Source organism: Panthera uncia, assembly GCF_023721935.1.
Source record: "Panthera uncia isolate 11264 chromosome A1 unlocalized genomic scaffold, Puncia_PCG_1.0 HiC_scaffold_17, whole genome shotgun sequence".
NCBI lineage: Eukaryota > Metazoa > Chordata > Mammalia > Carnivora > Felidae > Panthera > Panthera uncia.
In genome coordinates, this window is record NW_026057577.1 from 119,801,157 (window position 1) to 119,823,968 (window position 22,812).

General features: G+C 37.9%; 2 long non-coding RNA genes across 2 annotated transcripts; one reads left to right on the top strand and one right to left on the bottom strand.

The window, feature by feature from the left end:
- Window positions 1-428: 428 nt before the first annotated feature.
- Window positions 429-4,778, bottom strand: LOC125934625 (uncharacterized). Its single transcript, XR_007461474.1, has 3 exons — window positions 4,182-4,778; window positions 2,472-2,519; window positions 429-1,120 (listed from the first exon to the last, which is right to left on the bottom strand). It is a non-coding gene; the product is annotated as an uncharacterized LOC125934625 (long non-coding RNA).
- Window positions 4,779-4,871: 93 nt separating this feature from the next.
- Window positions 4,872-22,812, top strand: LOC125934626 (uncharacterized). The gene is made up of 2 exons (XR_007461475.1): window positions 4,872-5,544; window positions 22,455-22,812. It is a non-coding gene; the product is annotated as an uncharacterized LOC125934626 (long non-coding RNA).

Consider the following 22,812-nt stretch of genomic DNA (forward strand, 5'->3'; position numbering starts at 1 on the left):
AGTATATTGTTTAACCCCAAACTGTGAACTCCCCCGGAAATTAGTAATTTATTGAAAAATAGCTTGACCAACCCCTTTTTTGGGGCACACTTAACTGAGAAATTTTTTTAAACACTGAGAAACAGTACTACTTTTCCTTGTGGTTTTATCTGCTTCTTTTGCTTTTTATGCCTTTCTTTTTCCTGCCTCTTAACCTCTTCTGTAAAGTCAAGCTTACCCACAAACTATACATACATCCGTTGGCAGTGCACTTTAATATGTTGCTTGGATACAGATGTTTGGAACTATAGGAGCAAAATTTATACCTGATTCTGTTACTAAGGAAACCAGGGCAACTTAGGAATTTTCCTTTGGGAATCATGGCCATAAACTGGAAAGAAATCTATTAAGACTTTTGGAAGAAGAAAGATAGGTAATACATGGTTTAATTGTATTTCTACACTGGCAAGTTAATATTTATGAGCTTCTGTAGCCTTTTTCTGCCTGTGGTATAAATATTGCTACATGAATCTTTTTCAGTAAGTTTGATCACATTATATGTGGGGGTGGCCAGGGTATTTAAATATAAACACAAATCACACTTGTAAAACATTTCCTAAACCAGACTATAAATAAAAGCATTCGTGCTTTAAGGGACAACAGTTACAGGATTTTAATTCTATAAGCCTTTCCTTCACAATCAGAGCATGGGATTTGCAGGAGAAATTATTTGCTTATGTCAGCCCTACTGGCAAATCATCTCCAGGAGAAACAAACAAGAAGTTTATTTGCAGAATCTATTTTGCTTCTCCAACTACAAGGAAACATTACACCTGTCTGAGATTTCCTTCCATCCAAACCCTGACTGGGTTTCTTAATGTTAGTGAGGCTGGCACTGCGAGAGGTAAGTTTAGTACAGCAAGAGAAACTCTGCCTGCCCAGGCTAGCTGATAGAACCTTTTAACATGTATATGTAATCTTGTGCTGAAACAGAGCTCTTCATGAAAGCGAGAATGTTCTCTTCCAGACGGTGTCTTTGACAAAGCTCGGTGTTCTTGTTAGAGCTCTAGTCATCTTCTAAAAACTGCTGCAGCCCAACTGTAGGAAGTACCTTGTCTCTGAACACAGAGCCCAAACAGTGCTAAAAAGGGAAATGGAACATATGGTAATAAACTCTCTGAAGCTTGGATGCCGGGTTGTAATCAGCAACCAGGGTGAGAGAGGCATTGGCAAACATGAACTCTGCCCCTAGGGCCTCATTAACAAGGCCAACTGTGCCGCAGTGGAGGAAAACAGTATCACATACTTGAGGGAGATCACAGCCTGTCAGGGCAAATCCTAGATTTCCCTTTGGCTGGAGGGAACATTAACTGGAAGCAGAGGAAGCTTCCGCAAGAAGCTGGAAGAAAACCATGGCCCCCTTTGCCATAACTGTCTCTGCTTATTCAGAAATAATGATGATGAGCTTTTCAAAGTTTATTTCTGTCAAATGATGTATGCAGAGCACTGGAGGTAAAGGATCAGATTTGCTCTTTGGCTACCCCTAGCATCATGGAGGTGGGAAGTCATTCTTTGCCTCACCTTTCCCACAAGTGTAATGAGGAGGGCTGTCTGGCCTGAGTATTCTCTAGGATCCTCCTATATTCTGCTAAGATCCTCCATGCAAGAGACATTTTTCCTCAAGGATGAGAGCAGTAGTGGGTGATTTTATGGGCACTGCCAACCAAGACCATGTGTCTATATTTCCTTTTGACTTCAAAAGGTATCTTTATGGGCAAGTATTTCTGAGGCACACATGTATCTCTGTATACTGTGTACATTGCACCAACTTCTATTCTCTTCCTTTCTCTTCCTCTTCATCTTCTAACTTATTCTTGCTAATGATAGATTTCCAAAATTCTTGGTACTATGCGCTAAAGATACACATCAAAATGAGAAAAAAGTTTCAAGCTGGGTAATATCCCTGATCCTACCAACTGATTTAGTCCCAGTGGCCTCTGGTTACCCATTCACAATCATATTATCTATTTGTATGCACGTTTTTTTTTTCTTTTGCATTTTACTGTGCAGTTCATAACTGCTTCTTACCTCTTTCTACTCAAACGCACTTTATTTAGCAGCTTTCCTTTGAAAATAATAATATTATTCAGTCATCCCTTTTTTGTGCTTGTTATATTCTTTAAATACAACATCACAATTAATCATTTAAACAAGTCTTTGGTATGAGTGTTATTATCTTCATTTTATAGATGAGGAGGCAGAAGCTCCTAAAAGCTCTAAGTCACAGAGAGAGTGAGTAACAGTCTTGATTCGTAGGCAGCTCCCTGACTTCAAGATATGCAGCCATTTAATTATATAAGGCTACCTTTCGGAGTAACCATTCTCTAGGGCGTCCATAGCACTGGTGATCACATGCCTCATTCTGCCAGGAAATGGGGCTAGAAGTATATGTGTGTGGGTATGTGAGGGGGAGCTGAAATTCAGGCACTTACCCCAGATTTCCCTCCATCCTTTCACGGTTTCTCTTCTAGGTTGATGATCTAAGATATTTAGAAATATTTGTAAATATTAAATATTTAGAAATGTTTTTAAGATATCAAGAAGACTTGATTGTAATTTACCTGGAGCAAGAGGACACCTGAAGCTCTTTCCAGAGCTATATGTTGATGCTCTAAGTGTGGCACATAGTGTAGATATTTGCAGCCATATGGTTACAGTGAAGTATGGAGTAGGATATGAGAAAGTGGTTGAGAAGTCAAGAGAGACTTGTATTCTACCCTTATTTCCAAGGGTAACAAAATGTAAGACTTTGAACAAGTCACTAACCAATTTGCCTTCCTATTCCTCCTCTGTAAAATGATTAGTGAACTTTTTATATGGCTGCGTTAAAGGAAAATTAAAAACCTTCTATTAATCTGTGGCATAGAGAAGCTAACTAGATCTGTATAACATTTATATTTCTTAAAGTCACTTAAACCTTTGTAGCATCTCTTAACAGCCCAGATGTGTTCTAGAAGATGGGTGTATCCACACCGAATGACTTTTCTGTGGGACTGGTAGTTGAATGGAGAGAAAGGGGACAGAGCCCATGGTTGAAAATACCTCCAGACCCCAACTTTGGAGCTCAAGGTCATGATGCCTTTCTATCAAATATCTTAGATCATGAACCTAGAGGAGAAACAGTGAAAGGATGGAGGGAAATCTGGGGTAAGTGCTTGAATTTCAGCTCCACTTCACACACCCACACACATATACTTCTAGCTCCATTTCTTGGCACAGTGAAGCATGTGATTACCAGTGCTATTGATGCCCTGGAGAATGGTTGCTCTTGTTGGAGAGCATGTGTTGGGAAGTGCATCTCCTCTTGTTGAGAGAGATGCTCCCCAGGCAGAGCTGGAGAGACTACCCTACACTCTTCTAAACTGGGACATGTCCCACATAGGGCCTATTGTTGGTGCTTTGTGGATCCTTCCCTCCCAGAGCCCATGATAGTCCTCTTCTTTGGAAGGGATAAAGAGGAACCTCCTGCCACTACCTATTAAAGAGCCACGCTCCCTTCCTCCTCCATGAATAGCGCTAATCTGCTTCTCTCTCCTGTCTGGATCATCTCTCTCATCTGTGGGGTCCTATACTAATAACAAAGCAAGATATTTTATGTTAGGTCTCCCACCTTTTGGAAATGCTTGCAATGTATAGTTCTAAAAACTGCCAAACTTTATAATAAATGCTTACATATCGAAAAAATGTATGCACTCTGAAGTTGCATCTTGAGAAAACACAAATTCCTCCATTTTTCCTCTGGATATTTTTCCAAACAAACTACTTAGTCTTTTGTTCAGTCTTCTGCTCATGCTACAACAGCAGCACCTGCCCAAGTGAGATGTGGAGCAGGCAAGGTTTATTCTCACATGTACAGACTCATATAGTCAACTATCTATTGGACATCTCCATACATTTCAGATGTACCTAAAAAAGCACTGGAACTTAGCATGTTTGTTGAGCTCTTGATTTTCCCTCCAGCACCAGCTATTTTCATATTCTACATATCTACATTATTGACAACTGTCTTCTTTTAGTTACTGTAGCAAAAAGTCTTGTGTCATCCTTGACTCCTCTCTCTCTTTCACACCCCATGACCAATCTGTCAGCAAATTTTGTTAGCTCTACCTTCAAAAAATATCCAGAAACTAACGACTTCTTACCATCTCCACTGCCAATCCATCATCATCTCTCACCAGGATTATTTCAAAAGCCTTATAAGCTGAATCCCTGCTTCCATTCTCTTCCACTATATATTTTTAACAGTGGCTGGAAAGGTCCTGTTAAGATAGAAGCCAGATCATGTTATCTTCTGATCAAAATCTTCCAAGGGTATCCGACATTACTTGGAATAAAACCCAAAGTCTGCATATGATCTGGCTCCTTTATAACTTCTCAGAACTCATCTCCTACCACTTTACCCCTTGTTCATCTGCACCAGCCATGCTGGCCTCCTTGCTTTTCTTTGAACACGTCTGGCATATTCCACAGAGTCTTTGCATATGCTCTTGTGCGACCATCCACAGGCTGGCTCCCTTGTCTTCAGATCTTTATGCAAATACTTCCTTTCATTGAGACTTATTTTGGCTACTCTATTTAAATGCATCTGACCCCTATTCCCCACCTACACACATGTCATAATGAATTTTCCTCCTTCATTTTTCTGATAGCATCTAGTTTGGGTTGAATTGTGTCCCCAAACACATCTATTGAAAATCCTAACCCCCGTGCCTGTGAATATGACCTTATTTGGAACTAGTGTCTTTGTCCATTTAATCAAGTTAAGATGAGGTCATGAGGGTAGGCTGTAAGCCAGTATGACTTATGCCTTTATGACTGGAGGAAAACATAGAAAGACAGAGACATACAGGGAGAATGAGAAGTGACAACAGAGGCAGGGAATGGAGTAATGCAGTTGCAAGCTAAGGAAAGCCAAGTATTGATGTTCACCACCAGAAACTAGGAAGAGGCAGGAAAGGAGTCTACTCAGAGTTCTAGAGGGAGCACGGTCTCACTAACACCTTGATTTCAGACTGCTAGCCTCCAGATTATGAGAGAATGAACTTTTGTTGTTTTAAGCCAGCTAGCTGTAGTACATTATTATGGAAGCTTCAGCAAACTAATACAGTATGTATCACACCTTCTGATATACTACATATTTTACATGTTTGTTGTATTTATCATCTGTCTCCCCAACATGGTAGAGTAAACTCCAAGGAGGACACACCATTTCTGGCTCCCTAGTCCATACTGCTCTGATCTCTGCTGGGTTCCACTCGATTCGACTTCTGCCTAGGATTAATTGATCCTAATGCTTCTGGATGAACCTGCAGAGAAATTTCATGAAGATATGAACTGAACTCAAAGCAAGAAGTGGAAATTCTACCTTCTAAGGATAGTGGAAGAATAATTTGGAATTGTATAAAATTTGGAGATGACAGACTACAGTGCTGTAAAGGAAGTCTTCCATTTGGACTCCCAGATAATACTGCCCATGTGCCCAGACCACATAGTGTGAAGGGTTAGGTAAGTGCCTGTGTATTAGATGAAGAAAATCATGATGGATTGGTTGGACACAGAAGGATACATACCCCAGAGAATTCCTGATAGCTCTGAAGATATCTTGTCAAAAATTTACGTGTTTTTAATTTTTCCTCGGTGTTGGTTTTAATAGCTTTTAATTTTTTTTCACAGCACTGAAAGTGTCTCAATAACACTATGCCTCAAAGGAAATGTATTGTCTTTGTAACACAATATTATACGCATTATTGAATTCTGAAGCTAAACATGCTAGAAGAGCAATGCAAAATGAACAAAGCATTCTCTAGAATGCTTCAAATAACACCAAAAAGATATGTTGTCCATCTATCACCCAGAAGATGCACTATACCTTATTTCTGGTCTGTAAATACAAATAGAAAATTATTAAGGAGAGAGAAAAATTTTTAAAAATCTGAAAAATAAAATGAGGATTCTTAGGGCAATATAATGCAAAGTTTGGGGGAACAAGACTATGGAATTAGAGCTGGGTTTGAATTCTGGTTCCAAGACTCAGTAGCTGTGGAGTTACATGATAATAATATTATGTTAGTGACGACTAGTACATGCTTAAAGTGTTGTTGTAAGTTAAAGTGGGTTGTAAATGAAATACACATGAAAAATACTTAGCTTCATCCTTAGAAAGTGGCACCTGTTATTGCTATGTCTTCCAATGCAATTGCTATCTATAGGTGAGATTTATTTTAATCTCTTGTGAAAGAACATTGAGAGAGAGACTCAGTTCGCTACTGTAGAGCCGCTCAGAATCTCCTTTCAGGCTATGATCTGAATGTGCTTGTTGACAATGACTATTATTGGGATAAAGAATCATGTACAGTCTTCCTGATTAACTACTGTATCACTTCCCATCATTGTCCTTTTCATCTTATTTGATATAAATATGTAACCTCATGATCCTTTCACTTAAATCTCTCCTTTGATGGGGAGATTTTCAAAGTGCTTTTTCAGAAATTCATTAATTAGGCAAGTCTGCCCATTTTTCTAGAGCCTATTACTGAGATACTTGAAGAACTTTGGGGACTAGGAAATTCCCCCTAATTTTCTAGAGGAGATGGAAAGACAGTCTCACAAATTTCAGAGTATATCATGTATAGGAGGAAAAGGGTTATTCTTGGAGTTAACCTTATCATTGTTTTCATATTAATGTTTATTTGCAAGTTCCCTTGAAAAGCTTTCACCATATGCATGAATTGACCACAGTCTATCATGACAATTAGACCCTCCTGGAAACTGTGCCTCCCTATTTTGATTATCTTCCTTTTTTTAAAAAACATTTATTTATTTTTGAGAGAGAAAGAGAGAGAGGAAGACACAGAATTCAAAGCAGGTTCCAGGCTCCAAACTGTCAGTGCAGAGCCCGACACGGGGTTCAAGCTCACAAACAGTTAGATTGTGACCTGAGCTGAAGTCTGATGCTCAACCAACTGAGCCACCCAGGCTTCCCTGATTATCTCCTCTTTAAGGCCTGGCATCATGGACTCTGATTTCCCAGCAACACCTTCACCTCTCTGATTTCATATCATGGCAAATGTCTAATTGGGGGTTCAATTTTCCCCTTAACTAGGTGTAGCTGGTTGTTAGATAACTGTGAACTTAAAAATACTCAGCTAGGGCCACCTGGGTTGCTTAGTCAGTTAAGCATCTGACTTTGGCTCAGGGCATGATCTCGGGGTTCATGAGTTTGAGTTCTACACTGACGGTGCAGAGCCTGCTTGGAATTCTCTCTCTCTCTCTCTCTCTCTCTCTCTCTCTGCTCCTCCCCCACTTGTATTTTCTCTCTCTTTCTCTCTCAAAATAAATAAACTTAAAAAAAAAACAGCAAAAAACTGCTAGGCTAAAGGAAACCACCAGGTTGCAGATGATCCAGGAACTTCATTGAACCTGAGTTTTGGCTGGCAATCTGAGCAGAGAGCTTGGCTGTCAACGAATGAAGCATGTTTTAATTAGGAAGCTTTATTACATCATTACAGGGAGTAAAGAGAGTGTGGTTTGAGAGATTGCAGTCTAGATGCTTAAGGAGGCTCTCCTGCCATGAGACCCTTGTCAGAATTTGACCTTTGTCATTCTGTAAGATAATAAGAAAGAAAAAGTGCTATCTTCCTTGGTTTGTACGGTGGTTAAGAAAATAACCAGATTTTTTGAAATTGCAGTAAAAGTGCCCTTCTTCAGAATTATTTTGGAAAAAGAGTGTGAGATCATTGCTGTGCCCTCTTCAGGAAATCTACACCCTAAGATTGCATGCTTCTTGCTTTGCTTGGATATCTCTACTCAAATGCCTCCTCCTCTATCTTTCTTTGTGGAACACATTACAACCTTCTCATTATAATTTATATTTGTAGGGTTATTATTTATTGTCGCCTCTACTGGAACATGAAGTTTATGATGGCACAGACTTGAGATGGTCATCACTCCGTTGCCAGTAAATAATCATTAAATGAAAATTGAAAGATTTGAAGGAGGGCCTGGGTGGCTCAGTCAGGCATCCAACTTCGGCTCAGGTCATGATCTCAGGGTTCGTGAACTCTAGCCCCGTATCGGGCTCTGCACTGTCAGTGCAGGGCCTGTTTGGAATTCTCTTTCTGCCCCTCCCCCCACTCGTGCTTTCTCTCTCTCAAAATAAATAAACAAAAAAAAAAAAAAAGGAAAAGACTTGAAGGAGGTGGTGGAGAGATGTTAGACGCATGATGTACGATAATCAAATGGACACAACTAGCTGGTCTGGGAGCTATCAGGCCTAGTTTGAAAAAGAAGTTTTATGAAAACCTGACTAGTCTTGTAAGAGTATAGTTTCTGTCACTGTGGTAATGAGAAGCAGGAAGAATTATAATATACAAATAATCCTAAGAAACTCTTAAATTTTAGCCAATAGCTTAACCTCTCTGCCAAAATAACCTGCTTCCTATTTTCTGCATTATTTTTCATTACCCCAGTCAGAAGAGGGAAGAGTTGAGCTAAGGAAAACATCAGAGAGTAAGGGAAGGTTGGCTACTGGATGTGTTGGGGCTGGTAGGGACTTGGTGTGAAAGGTAAGTGTTGAGGCTTTCTGTCTCAGGTGGCTGATGACAATAGCCTGATACATCGGATTTACTCTCCTGTTCTCCATGGCTCCTTCCTTCCTTCCTCACTGCTAAACCTTATTTGAACTTTCCTCCTTTGCTTTCCTTTCTTATTAGTATCTTTCTTTCCATCCTGCCTTCATGACTGGGCAGCAGATGACTCAGGCTCCCTCTGGGAGAAGTCAGAGTATGAGGTTTGGAGCTAAAGGACAGGGACACCAAAATAGTATCTGTTCTTTTAGTTATTGGCTGAGCTGGCCAGACTCTGTGGTTGGGGGGGTTGGGTATAAATCATTCGTTTTTCCAGTTTGACTTTTGCCCAGGGAGTGGTAAGAATGGAATAAATCTTAAATGCATTTTTAAAAAGTATACTTATGCTCTTCTCTGTGTGTCTTTGAATAAGTTTATTGTCTACTGTTAACTTTAGTGAAAAATATGAGACAATGATGGCAATTATGAGGGCTATCATTTCTGAACATGAATGTTTCAGTCCTTGTACTAAGTGCTATATTTGCATAATTTATTTTTTAATAGTTTTAACAATAAAGGTGGGTATTAGTATCAGCTCCATTTTATAGCGAAGGAAATTCAAATTTAGGTTTAGGAACTTGCTCAAACTCGAGCTAATAAAAAACAAAGTTTGCGGTTCAACATAGGCAATACACCACATTAGTAGAATGAAGTATAAAACACACATGATTATTTCAGTTGATGCAGAAAAAGCTTTTGAAAACTTCAACAACCTTTCGTGATAGAAACAATCATTAAACTAGGGATAGAGGGAAACGATTCGAAAATGTTGGCAAGGATGTGGAGAAATTGGAACTCTTGTAAATGATTGGTAGGGATGGAAAACGATGGAAAAGGGTGGAAAACGGTATGGAAACTATGGAAAACGTATGTCAGTTCCTCCAAAAATTATAAATAGAATTAACATATGATCCAGCATTCTCAATTCTGGGTATATATCCCAAAGAATTGAAAACAGTGTCCTGAGGACATGTTTGCATACCCAAGGTTATAGTGACACTATTCACAATAGACAAGAGGTAAGAAGCAACCCAAATGCCCATTGATGGATGAATGGATTCACAAAATGTGGTGCATATATACAGTGTAATATTATTCTACCTTAAAAAGGAAGGAAGTTCTGACACATGGTACATCATGAATGAAACGCAGGGACCTTATGCTAAAGTGAACATAAGCTAGTCACAAAAGGACAAACGCTATAGGATTCCACTTATGTGAGTTACCCATATGAGCCAAATTAAAAAAGATGAAGTAAAGTGGTGGACAGGGGCTGGGAAAAGAGAGAATGGTGAGTTAATGAAGGAACAAACAGTTTAGGAAGATGAAAAAAGTTCTACAGATGGATTGATCACGATTGTTGTACAATGTGAATGCATTTAATGCCACAGAACATGCACTTAAAATGGTTCAAATATTAAGGTTTAAGTTATGTATATCTTTTGACAATTAAAAAAATAAAGTTAGGACTTATACTTGAAATTTGTTAAAAAATGCTTTGAGAACCCAGCGTGCTCAGAGCACTTGGCAGAATTACAAAGTAACAACTCTTCTATTGAGCCCACAGATTCTGAGTGTCTTCTGTGTTTTGGTCCAAGATGCCTGACCAATGTGATACAGAAACCAGTATTAAAAAATGGGTAAGACTTCTATTTCACAGTCAAAATGCCTAACTTCAAGTCCCACAGTTCATGCATGAGATTGCATTGTCTGTTAATTGGGTACCATCCTTCTGATGCCCTGATATGAGTGGTAATTTCAGAAACTTCTGAGGCACATATCAGTTGCACTGCTTGTTTGGACATAGTTCAGGTGTGGCCTGTACCACAACTTTATGAATGAGGTTTTGAGGCAAGAGCTATTCTTTCACACCTCATGTCCTTACTTTTAGAAAATATTTTGTGAACAAATTCAGTAGACAATGGAGTGGACGTAGATTTGGTATGGTCTAGCCTTTTGAAGTCTAGACTTAGCAACATGTGAGACTTTTCAGTGGGCTATTGTAAAAGAGGTTGTTTTTTTTTCTTTTCCGATGTGCTTAACAGAAACTAAATATCTAAAACCAGCTTCAGCCTCTGCTTTAATGACTTCCAACCACCAACATGGAAAAGGGTATCCAGAAGAATTTTAGGAAAATTAAAACTTATTCAGTGCATGGAGGGGCCATACATGCAACTTCTAATTATGGCCTTCTATACTATTTGTTGGCTGTGTGACATCGAGCAAGTTAAGTAACCTTCCTGAGCCTCAGTTTCTTTATCTTAAAGTGGGTTTTGTAATAGTGTCTACTGCACAGGGTGGTGGTGAGGATTAAATGAGATGATCCCAAATGGTCTTTCTATTTCTACCCTTGCTGTCTTAACACTATTTTAACACAGCACTAATAGTTACAGGCATACTTTTAAGTCAGACCATGTTGCATCTTTGCTCAGTACTAGAATGGCTTGCCATTTTGCTTAGAGGGAAAGCCAAAGTCTGCATAGTGGTCTGCAAGGTCAGATGTGATCTGGCCCCTCTAACCTCTCTGCTATTCACTTTTACTATTTTCTGGTCTCTTCCCGTTAGCAATTGTGACCTTCAGCGTCTAGAGATATTCCTGCCTAGAAGCTTTTCTGGAGGCTTATCCTTCTCTATGGAACATTCTTTACCCCCATTATGAACCTAGCTCATTCTTTACCTGCTTTAAAATTTTATTTCAGGTTCCTGGGTGGCTTCCTCAGTTGAGCATCTGACCCTTGGTTTTTGGCTCAGGTCATGATTCCAGGGTCGTGGGATCAAGCCCTGCATCAGGCTCCATGAGCCTGCTTAAGATTCGCTCTCCCTCTACCCCTTTCCCCCATGTGTGCTCTAAATCTCTCTCTCACTCTGTCTCTCGCTCGCTCTCTCTCTCTCATATAAAAAAACCAAACCAAAAACTTTATTTCACGTCACCTTTCAGTGAGACCCACCCTAACGACCCTGGTCAAAATAGAATACTCCCTCTCCAGCATTATCTACCCCCCTTAGGCTTTTATGATCTTTATTGGCACTTATCTTCTAATACACTAAGCAATAAACTTACAGATTGCGTATTTGACTATAGGCACTACTAGAAGTTAAGACCATGAGGACAGGGATGTTGATCTGTTTTTTTCATTACTGAATCCCCAGTGCCCAGAACAGTGCCTGGCATATGGTAAGCATTTAACAGTTTTGAATGAATGAATGATTCCATATAAAGCACTTAGCACCGCTACTGGTACATAGTAAGTGCTTAATATATAGTAGCTATTTTAGGGACTGCAGGCTGCTTCAAATCTGAGACCAGATGTGGTGTTTCAGACTTCTGCTGTAATGAACATGAGGAAAGCAAATTTATCAAACACGTATATGGGAAAAGTCCTGTGATGCCAAGGTCCTGAGCATATTATTTCCCATTCCCTAATTGTAAAAAGTGGTTAACAAGGGCATGTTTTTCATGTCATATAATTTAAAACAATCAAGGGTCTCAACGAAGTATATCATTACTATCAGGCAATCCAATTCTTGGAAAGAAACTTAGATATTTTTGCATTAACCTCTTAAACAGCAACTTTGGTTAACTATATGATTTGGGGCAAGTCATTAACCTCAGTGTCTTATCTGTTAGTGTCAGGTGACTGGGGATTGGAATACAGTTCTGGGTGTGGTCTCTCCAGGACCGTCAATTGTACCATTCAGTATTTTCATGGGATGAGAGGTTGAAGGTCTTTATTCAGACCCATATCCAACAGACTAAGGCTTAAGAAAATAAATGAATATTAGGCCCTGGAAAAGTTGTGTCTACCAAGTCAACTTCTGTTTGAGTTAAACTTAGCCTAAGAAATTGGCTCTCTGTAAACTTGTTGCTATGGTTTTGAGCTTTGCTTTTTGTTAGTTCTCTCTATTTTTCCCCTTCTCTTCTGTCCTCTTCCTCTCTTTCTGCATTCTTCCTTCCTAAGGTGTAATCCCTGCTCTGTGTGGCTGCTCTGGTCTTTGGGGACTTTGAAGTCTATTCCCAAGATGAGGAAGTCCACATCTATATCTAGCTCTAAAGATTTTCCCTACACTCAATAAATTAATAAGAACATTATGAATAATTTTATGTAAAGAACTCTGGAAGCTTACATAAAATAGGAAAATTATCTAAAATCACAACTTACCAAAACTGACACAAAATGGAATATCTGAATAAGGCCTATATCTGCCAAAGAAATTGGAACCATAATCAAAATCCTTCCCATGAGGAAAACTCCAGGCCTAAACAGCCTCACTGGTTCATTCCTCCAAAAGTTCAGGAAATAATACTGTATTTACACAGATTCTTTCAGAAAATAAAGAAAGAGAATGCTTACAATTCACTTTGTGAGGTCAGTATAACCTTGAAACTGAAACATGATAAGGATATTATAGGGAAACAATTACATCTTTTTATCTACCATGAACATAGATGCAAAATTTCTAAACACAATATTAGCAAATAGAGTGCAATAAGATAGAAATAACATAATAGTTCACGGCCAGGTAAAGTTTATTTCAGGAATACAGTAATAGTTTAATATATAAAAACCAATTAATATCATTTTAAAAATAACTTTAAAATAGAGAAAATCATATTATCATCTCAATAGATACAAAAAAGGCACGACCCCACTCATGACTTAAACAAAACAACTGTGAGAAAATTAAGATGAGAACTCTTTTAATGTGATAAAAAGGAATCTAAAAAATCTACAGCTGACATCATTTCTAATGGTGTAATACTGAACTTTTTTCCCTTAAAGTTGGAAATGTCCACTGTTACCATGTTTATTCAACATACTTTTGAAGGTTCCAGTCAGAAGAAAAAGGAATAAGAATTACAAAAATATTATATAATGAGAAGAATAAAGTTACCTCTATTACAAATGACATAATTATATAAGAAATTCAAAAGAAGTTATAAACTATTAGAATTAAGGTATTACCAAATTTGCTGGATGGAAAACCCATATGGAAAAAGTACTTATTTCTATATTTCAGCCAAAAATAAAACCATAAAATTAGAAAAGCAGTACCATTTAAAATAGGAGCTAAAAACTATGTACCTCTGAGTTAAACTTAAGATTTATAAGATGTCTATAATTAAACTACTAGTGTTGGTGCTCCTGGGTGTCTCAGTCGATAAGCATCTGACTTCAGCTCAGGTCATGATCTCAGGTTCGTGAGCTCAAGCCCTTCTTCAGGTAAAACAACAACAACAACAACAACAACAACAACAACAAACAAAAAACAAAAAACCCCCACAAAAACCATGAGCCCTGCTTTGGGTGAGCCCCACTTGTTTCTCTCTCCCTCTCCCTCTCCCTTTGCCCCTCCTGGGATTCTCTCTCTCTCTCTTCTCTCTCTCTTCCCCTTGCTCACTTGCACCCTCTCTTTCTGTCTCAAAACAAAACAAACAAAAAAACCCCAAAAACCTTGTTGCTAAAAGAAAGAATACTTAAATGGGGGAGATGAATAAAGTTTGTGGATTGAGAGATTCAATATTTGTAAGATGTCATTTTCTCCAAATTGATCTATAAATTTGATCTGACCCCAATCAAAACCTAGCAGGATTTGTGTAGAAATTGACAAGCTGATTCTAAAATTTATATAGAAATGAAAGTACCAATAAACCTTAGATAATATTGAACAAGAACAAAGCTGGAGGGCTTACAACACCAGACTTCCAGACTTAGTGTAAAGCTCCAGTAATTAAGACAGTGTGGTATTATGCAAGGAGAGACAAACAGACCAACTGGACAGAATTATGAGTCTAGAAATAGACTCACACATACAGAATTTCTTGATTTATTAAAAAGGTGCCACTGCAGTTCAGTGGGAGAAAGTTGGCTTTTCATTAAATGGTGCTATAACATTATTCTTATGAAAAAAGTGAACCTTGCCTCCTATATTACAGCATACAGTAAAATTAATTTGAGAGGGAATATAGATCTCTATTTGCAAGATAGAAAAAAACAGAGCTTTGGGAAGAATACAGAAGATATCTTTATGACCTTAGGTAGGCATGACTTTCTTAAACAAGATACATAAAGCATTAACCATAAAAAAAAACCCTGATAAACTGGGTTTCAACAAAATTATGACTATTAATTCATCAAAAGATATCAATCATTATGATAATGAAAAGACAAGCCATATACTGGAAGAAAATATTTGTCATTTATATGTCTGACAAAGGCCTGGTATCCTGAATATACAAAGAGTTCATGTAAATTAATATGATATAAACAAACCATACATTTTTTTTAAATTTCAGGCATTTCATAAATAAGATCCAAATAACCAGTAAACATATCAGAATCTAATCTATATTATTATTCATCAAGCAAACAGCAGAATCAGACCTATAAATACAGAGAACAAACTGATGGTTGCCAGAGGGGAAAGGGTGGGAGGATGGGCAATATAGGTTGATTTTGATCTCTGCCTTGATTCAGTGGTGGTTACACAGGAATATACATATATGAAGACATATCCAGCTGTATAGTCAAGATTTGTGTACTCTATGCACTTTACTAGATATGCATTATACTTCAAAGGCAAGCAAAATTAAAAATTAGATTTTAGTAAAAGTAAAAAGCATTAGTTAAAAGAACATACACAAGAAAGAATATCTAATGGGAAAAAGACAGTGTCTTCAACAAATGGTGTTGGGAAAATTGGACAGGTATATGCAAAAGAATGAAACTGGACTAATTTTTTATGCCATACACAAAGATAAATTCAAATGGATTAAAGACCTAAGTGTGAGACATGAAATAATAAATCCTAGAGGTGAACATAAACAGTAACCTTTTTGACATCAACCATAGTCACTTCTTTCTAGATAAGTCTTCAGAGGCAAGGGAAACAAAAACAAAAGTAAACTATTGTGATTTCATAAAAATAAAAACTTTTGCACAGCAAAGGAAACAATCAATGAAACTAAAAAGGCAACCTATTGAATGGGAGAAGATATTTGCAAATGACATATCTGATAAAGGGTTAGTATCTAAAATATGTAGAGAACTTATAAAATTCAATATCCAAAACCCAAACAATCTAACTTAAAAATGGGCAGAAGACATGAAAAGACATTTTCCCAAAGAGGACATGCAGATGACCAACAGACACATGAAAAGATGCTCAACATCACTCATCATCAGGGAAATACAAACCAAAACTATAATGAGATATTACCTCACACTTGTCAGAACGGCGAAACTCAACAACACAAGAAACAACAGATGTTGGCGAGGATGTGGAGAAAGATAAACGCTTTTGCACTGTTGGTGGGAATGCAAACCGGTGCAGCCACTCTGGAAAGCAGTATGGAGGTTCCTCAAAAAATTAGAACTACTCTACAATCCAGCAATTGCAACACTAGAATACAAAAATACTAATTCGAAAGGATGCATATACCCCAATGTTTATAGCAATATTGTCTACAGTAGTCAAATTATGGAAACAGCCCAAGGGTCTATCGACTGATGATTGGATAAAGAAGATGTGGTATCCTTGGAATATTAGTCATAAATATTGAAATATGAGTCATAAATGAGAATGAAATATTGCCATTTGCAATGACATGGATGGAACTAGAGAGTATAATGCTAAGTGAAATAAGTCAGTCAGAGAAAGACAAATACCATATGATTTCACTCATATGTGGAATATAAAAACAAAGGGAAGAGAGAGAGAGAGAGAGGGAGAGAGAGGCAAACCAAGAAACAGATTCTTAACTATAGAGAAAACACTGATGGTTACCAGAGGGGAGGTGGGTGGGGAGATGGGTGAAATAGGTGATGGGGATTAAGGAGGGCACTTGCGATGAGAACTGGGTGTGGTATGGAAGTATTGAATCACTATTGAATCACACTTGAAATTAATATTACACTGTACGTTAACTGGAGTTTAAATAAAAACTTAAAAAAAACAGAATAAAATAAAAAAAGATAAGCCAACAGGTGGATGAACACAAATCCCAAATTCTCACACCAATGAATGGGCAGAGCACCAGGTCACAGTTCCTTGGGGCGAAACAACAGGCCGTGTACATCGAGGTCTGTGCAGGATTTAGGCTTGGTAGACGTCCCCTAAGCCCCTGAGCAGCAGACTGTAAAGCTAACAGCCCTTCAGCTCCTGTGGGTAGCTCAGCTGATACCAAATAGGCATGAATATCTCAAAAAGAGAACTGAGCAGCTTCACCAGCTGGACTCTGCAGTCTAGGAGCCTCTAGCAACCAGAAGGGAGCCTTTAGCAGTTAGCCTTTCCTTATCTCACCAGCAGATCCTGGAGGATGCCTCTGGCATGGACTGACTTAGGACCTTTGCCTTTGGTTCATTTTCCACAAAAAAAGAAGTCCCATTCTGTGCAAACCTTTCTGAGGATGAGTTTGTAGACATCGTCAATAAGACGACCACTTGGTAATCCATTTTAGGATATTGGAAAACTAGTTTAACTCCATTCTGATGGAAGATTTTATGCAAGAATTAAAGCATTCTAAGTCTGGTTTTTCGATTTCATATCACATCAACAAACTTTGCTGTGGATGGATTTAGCAGCCAAAGAGCTCTGTCTAAATCATTGCTTTGTGTTGTCCTAAGCTTTCTCAGTGTTGGATGTTGGCTTAGATGCCAAGCTGGACCAAGAACATCGTAAACTTCTTGTCTATTTAATGACTAAAATAATAGCCCTGTTTGATAATAGCCATCCCAGACTTATCCATCTCAAGCTATAAAGGGAGGCTCATTAGTATTTGTGGTCACATATTGACCAGTTGAAACCTCATACGTGGCTTTCAAAAGCAAGTGAACAAATGGTTTTTTGGGGTGAGGCACTGCAAAGAGCTACAGAGCATTGTAATTGGAAGCTCTTTATACAGCATACATTCATACTCACTGATATTATCTTACATTTATACAAGACTTCACAATTTCAACATGCTTCTCTATACATTCTCCCACTTGATTTCCATAAATTTCCATAAAATAGGTATCATATCCATTGGAGGTGCATTCAAAGTCACCAGTAAGTGAAGGAGGTATTCACATGACTTACTACATCCATATCTATGGTTGGTGAGGCTGGACTTTCACAAGTGAAATCCTTTGCTTTTCAGCTTTCGAATTAGAGAGTTTGAACTAGCAAGTGGCCTTTCCCTCTTCTATCTCGTATTGGCCCCAAACCTTGCAATTCTTGACATTTATACAAGAGGTGCTCATCACACCATTCTATGAGTTAAGTCATACAAGGATCATGAACCTCATAGAGATCTTATGTTTCTCCAATATGATGGGCACCCATGATAAAAGTAGGAGCCTTGTAAAAAGTCATAAGCAAAGCTCCACATTTTACTTTAGGTTTAGAGAGTGTCAGAAAAACTTTTATTGAATCAATAGAGAAAGAAAACAAAAGCATAGTTGCCCTCTGAAACACCTAAATGACATTATTTTTTTAAATTGTAAAATATAGGACTTAACTCTAGGAAGACAGTTTAAAAATTAAGTTCTCTGTGAGGTCATTCAGCAGCTGAAATGATTAATAGTAGATAAAACTCATGAACTATCATAATTTCCTATGCTGTGGGTATATTATTTTTCTCTCTGGTTTTATTAAGATATATATGAAGAAAATATAATTTATACCAGCAAAATTCCTCCTTGTTAGCTGTTCAGTTCTGCAAATTTTGGCTAACGCATACAGTTGTCATACCACTACCCAAATCAAGAAGCTAGGTTTAAAAACATGTCAGTCAGACCCACCAGCTCTTTTCACTATTCCAGGGTACACTATTCTTGGGATCTGGAGGTATAAAGCTAAGAAATACCCAATTTATGCAGACAGACCTAAGCAAGAACGTCTGCTAAGAAAGCAGTACCTGCTGAGGTGGTCTCCAGCTCCCTGGTTATAAAGAAATAGGTTGTTCTTTTTCTTTGACAACAAACCCACCTTCATCAATAATTTTTGACTTAGCCTAATGTAAGACTCTTATCTCTGTATGAATACTGCTCTGATTTTCTAGTAGAAATTTGATAGAGAATATATTTATAGACTGTGATGTACTTATCCAAATGGTTAATTCCACAATTCTATGATTACAACTACAACTTGACCTTAAAGTATGTGATGCCTAATTTTATCAATGGGCAAGCTATCCTGGACTGAAACCCCATAGAGGAAGAATGGATGAGTAATCAGACAAGTAAAAATTTGCTGCTTATAGCATCATCCAACTGTGTGTAGAGCAAGAATCATTATATTTTAACATGCTGGGAACATTTGTCTTGATTGAATGTTAGTCAATAAAAATTCCTGTTTAAAGGATTGCTGCTGTGGGGTCTGCTCTTGTTCCTGAAACTGCAGGGACACACTGAAAATTCGAAGAAAAGCATACTACACAATACCTAATAAAGTGTTATAAAGTACTAAAATAGCACAGTCCCTTGTCCATTAAAAATGTAGTAAAATTTTCTGGAAATGAAATTTAATATTATGTGTTATTTTTTCTTTCTTGGAACCATAGATTACTTAAATATTTCCATTAGCGCCAAAATAGAGTGATATGATAAAAATGATGAAATGAAAGATTATGGTTTTCCACTGGGTATCAGAAGAAAAAAGATTGGGAGAATTATAATAAAAATAAAACTCAAAGGAATTCAAATGCATTCCATTTGCAATTAAAGCACACATTTAAGTCATAGGGTGATGTAGCCTTGGAAGAGGAGCTATGCTAATTTATAGGTATTTAATTAACTCCACAGGGTAGAGTCCCCTGTTGTTACTTTGTGTATATAATATTTATATTGATAATTACAAAACTAATTTAAAATACTAAAAAAAGACCTAAGTGAATACAGTAAAGCCCATTCTTTCTCAATTTCCAAATGGTCCATATCAGATTGTGAAAACTGACCCAATATATTTTTTTAAATTTTTTAATGTTTATTTATTTTTGAGAGAGAGAGCATGAACAGGGGAGGAGTAGAGAGAGAGGGAGACACAGGATCTGAAGCAGGCTCCAAGCTCTGAGCTGTCAGCACAGAGCCTGATGCGGGGTGTGAACCCACAAACTGCAAGATCGTGACCTGAGCCAAAGTTGGATGCTTAATCAACTGAGCTGCCCAGGTGCCCCAAAACTGACCCAATATTTAGCAAGGTCTTTACTCGAAACTTTAGTTGTAGTGGAACAAGGATGAAGAGGGAAGAAAGGAAATGTAGAAGATTCCTTCCTTTTGTTTTCTTTGGATGGACGAATCTAAAGAGTGTCCTGTGTAAACCTAAACGTGAGACCTGAGACCATAAAAATCCTAGAAGAGGGCACAGGTAGTAATTTTCTCTGATATCAGCCATAGCAATCTTTTTCTACATATGTCTCCTGAAGCAGGGGAAACAAACGAAAAAATGATCTATTGGGACTACATCAAAATAAAAAGCTTCTGTATAGCAAAGGAAACAATCAAAACTAAAAGACAACCTATTGAATGGGAGAAGATATTTGCAGATGACATATCTGATAAGGGGTTAGTATCCAAAATATATAAAGAACTTCTACAACTCAACACCCCAAAAACAGATAATCCCATTTAAAAATGGGCAGAAGACGTCAACAGACATTCTCCAAGGAAGACATACAGATGGTTGATAGACACATGAAAAGATGTTCATAATCACTTACCATCAGCAAAATGCAAATCAAAACTACAATGAGACATCACTTCACACCCATCAGAATAAAATCAACACAAGAAACAACAGGTGTTGGCAAGGATGTAGAGAAAAAGGAACCCTCATGCACTGTTGATGGGAATGCAAACTAGTGCAGCTACTATGGAAAACAGTATGGAGGTTCCTTAAAAAATTAAAAATGTAATTACCATATGATCCAATAAATCCGCTACTAGGTATTTATACCCAAAGAATACAAAAAAACTAATTTGAAAAGATGAAAGCAGGGGCGCCTGGGTGGCTCAGTCGGTTGAGCATCCAATTTTGGCTCAGGTCGTGATCTCATGGCTTGTGAGTTCCAGCCCCGCGTCGGGCTCTGGGCTGATAGCTCGGAGCCTGGAGCCTGTTTCGGATTCTGTGTCTCCCTCTCTGTGCCCCTCCCCTGTTCACACTCTGTCTCTGTCTCTCTCAAAAATAAATAAATATTAAAAAAAAATTGAAAAGATGAAAGCAATCCTATGTTTATTGCAGCATTTTTTACAATAGTCACTATGGAAGCAACCCAAGTATCCATTGATAGATGAATGGTTAAAGAAAAAGTGGTATATATACACAATGGAATATTATTCAGCCATAAGAAAGAATAAAATCTTGCCATTTGCAACAACATGGATGGAGCTAGAGCTTACAATGCTAAGTGAAAGAAGTCAATCAGAGAAAGACAAATACCATATGATTTCACTCATATGTGGAATTTAAGAAACAAATGATCAAAGAAAAAAAGATGCAAATCAGAAAACAGACTCTTAGCTATAGAGAACAAACTGATGGTTACCAGAAGGGTGGTGAGTGGGGAGATGGGTTAAATAGGTGATGGGGATTAAGAATTCCACTTATCACTATGAGCACTAAGCAATGTAAAGAATTGTTGAACCCTGATATTGTCACCTGAAACTAATGTAACACTGTATGTTAACTATAGTGGAATAAAGACAATAAGCAAACAAACTATGTCCTTTTGCTTTGTACCATCTTGGCTGAAAGTAACATAGGGCCAACAGAAAATGAAGTTTTGTTTAAAAGACAATTAGTATTTATTCAATATAATTTTTTCACTTTGCTTGTATTTCTACCATTCCCTTTAAGGTACTTTTTTTTTCCTCCAAAGTCATCACATGACTGTTTTCTCCTTTCTGTTTAAAAAATGGTTCAATTCTTGAGTTTGCTGGAGGATCAGCCTACAGGGCTATAGACCTCAGGCAATTGTGGGCACGTCCATGCTCTCCCAACAGTGGGGGCAACATCACTGAGTTGAGTAGGCAGAAAAGTCCTGAACAAAAATCCATTAAACTCAAAATTCTTAGAGGAAGTAATGGAAATCTAAAAAGAGGCATTAGTTGACAATATTTACTGAGCATGTAATGGACAGTGTTTACACAATTATCTCTAAGCTTCATCTTGCCTGCCCTCGGAGAGGAGTGTACAGTGTTATTTTCTAAATTGTCTAGAGTCAAAGCTCTGATTGATTCCAAACATATTAGAGAAATTGTTACTAGAGTAAATATATTTTTAAAAGAATAAGATATTATTCGTTACTCAGAATGGTATACTTAGAATATAACATTAGATCTATTACAGTATAGCGTTTTTAGATCTCCCTCTCCTCTGCTTCTGTCTTCCCATCTCCTTCCTGGACTCTGACCCTTCGGCCCTCATGCCTCCCTCTTCCAAGGACACTTAAAACTCCACTGAGCTCACCCCAATAACAGGATAATCTACCCATCTCAAGATCCCTGACATATGTACATCTGCAAATTTCCTTTTGCCATGCAAGGTAATATATACACATGTTTCAAGGATTAGGATGTGGATAACTTTGGGGGAGTCATTATTCTGTCTATCACACATGCCAGTTGCTAGGATGTTTTTCCTTGATGACCATCCCAGGTTTCTACATCTCTGGTTTGAGATAAAACTATATTCTCTGCAAACTATATATCTACTTTAGTAGCTTGTTTTCTCTTAGGTTTTGCCAATAGGGGGCATTAAAGGATACTGCAAGGCAGGACGAGGAAGTGAATTAATTCTTTTTTTTTTTTTTAGCTCGATGCTCTTGATTGGCACTTCCCCAGAAAAGACCCTCCCTGGCAGGTGCAGATGGTGTAGATCCCAGCTTTTCCTCAAATTCTCAGCATGGCCACACTTCCAGAATCAGTCTCATTACCCTCAGACTATGCACACAAGCTGGGCAATGGACATCTTCCGAAGTTTGAGTCTTCACTCATCAGAGCCACTGTTCCAAGCATCTGGCTTCTGAAAACCTCAAATTATTTTCTTTCTTTCTCCAGTCCTAGAGATGACAGCAGCTTCTTGCAATAATTAGCATAGTGTTCATTTTTAGGCGTTTCAGTTCTCCAGCATCTGTTTAACTATTTCCCTACATTAAAATCTCTTGGTTGAA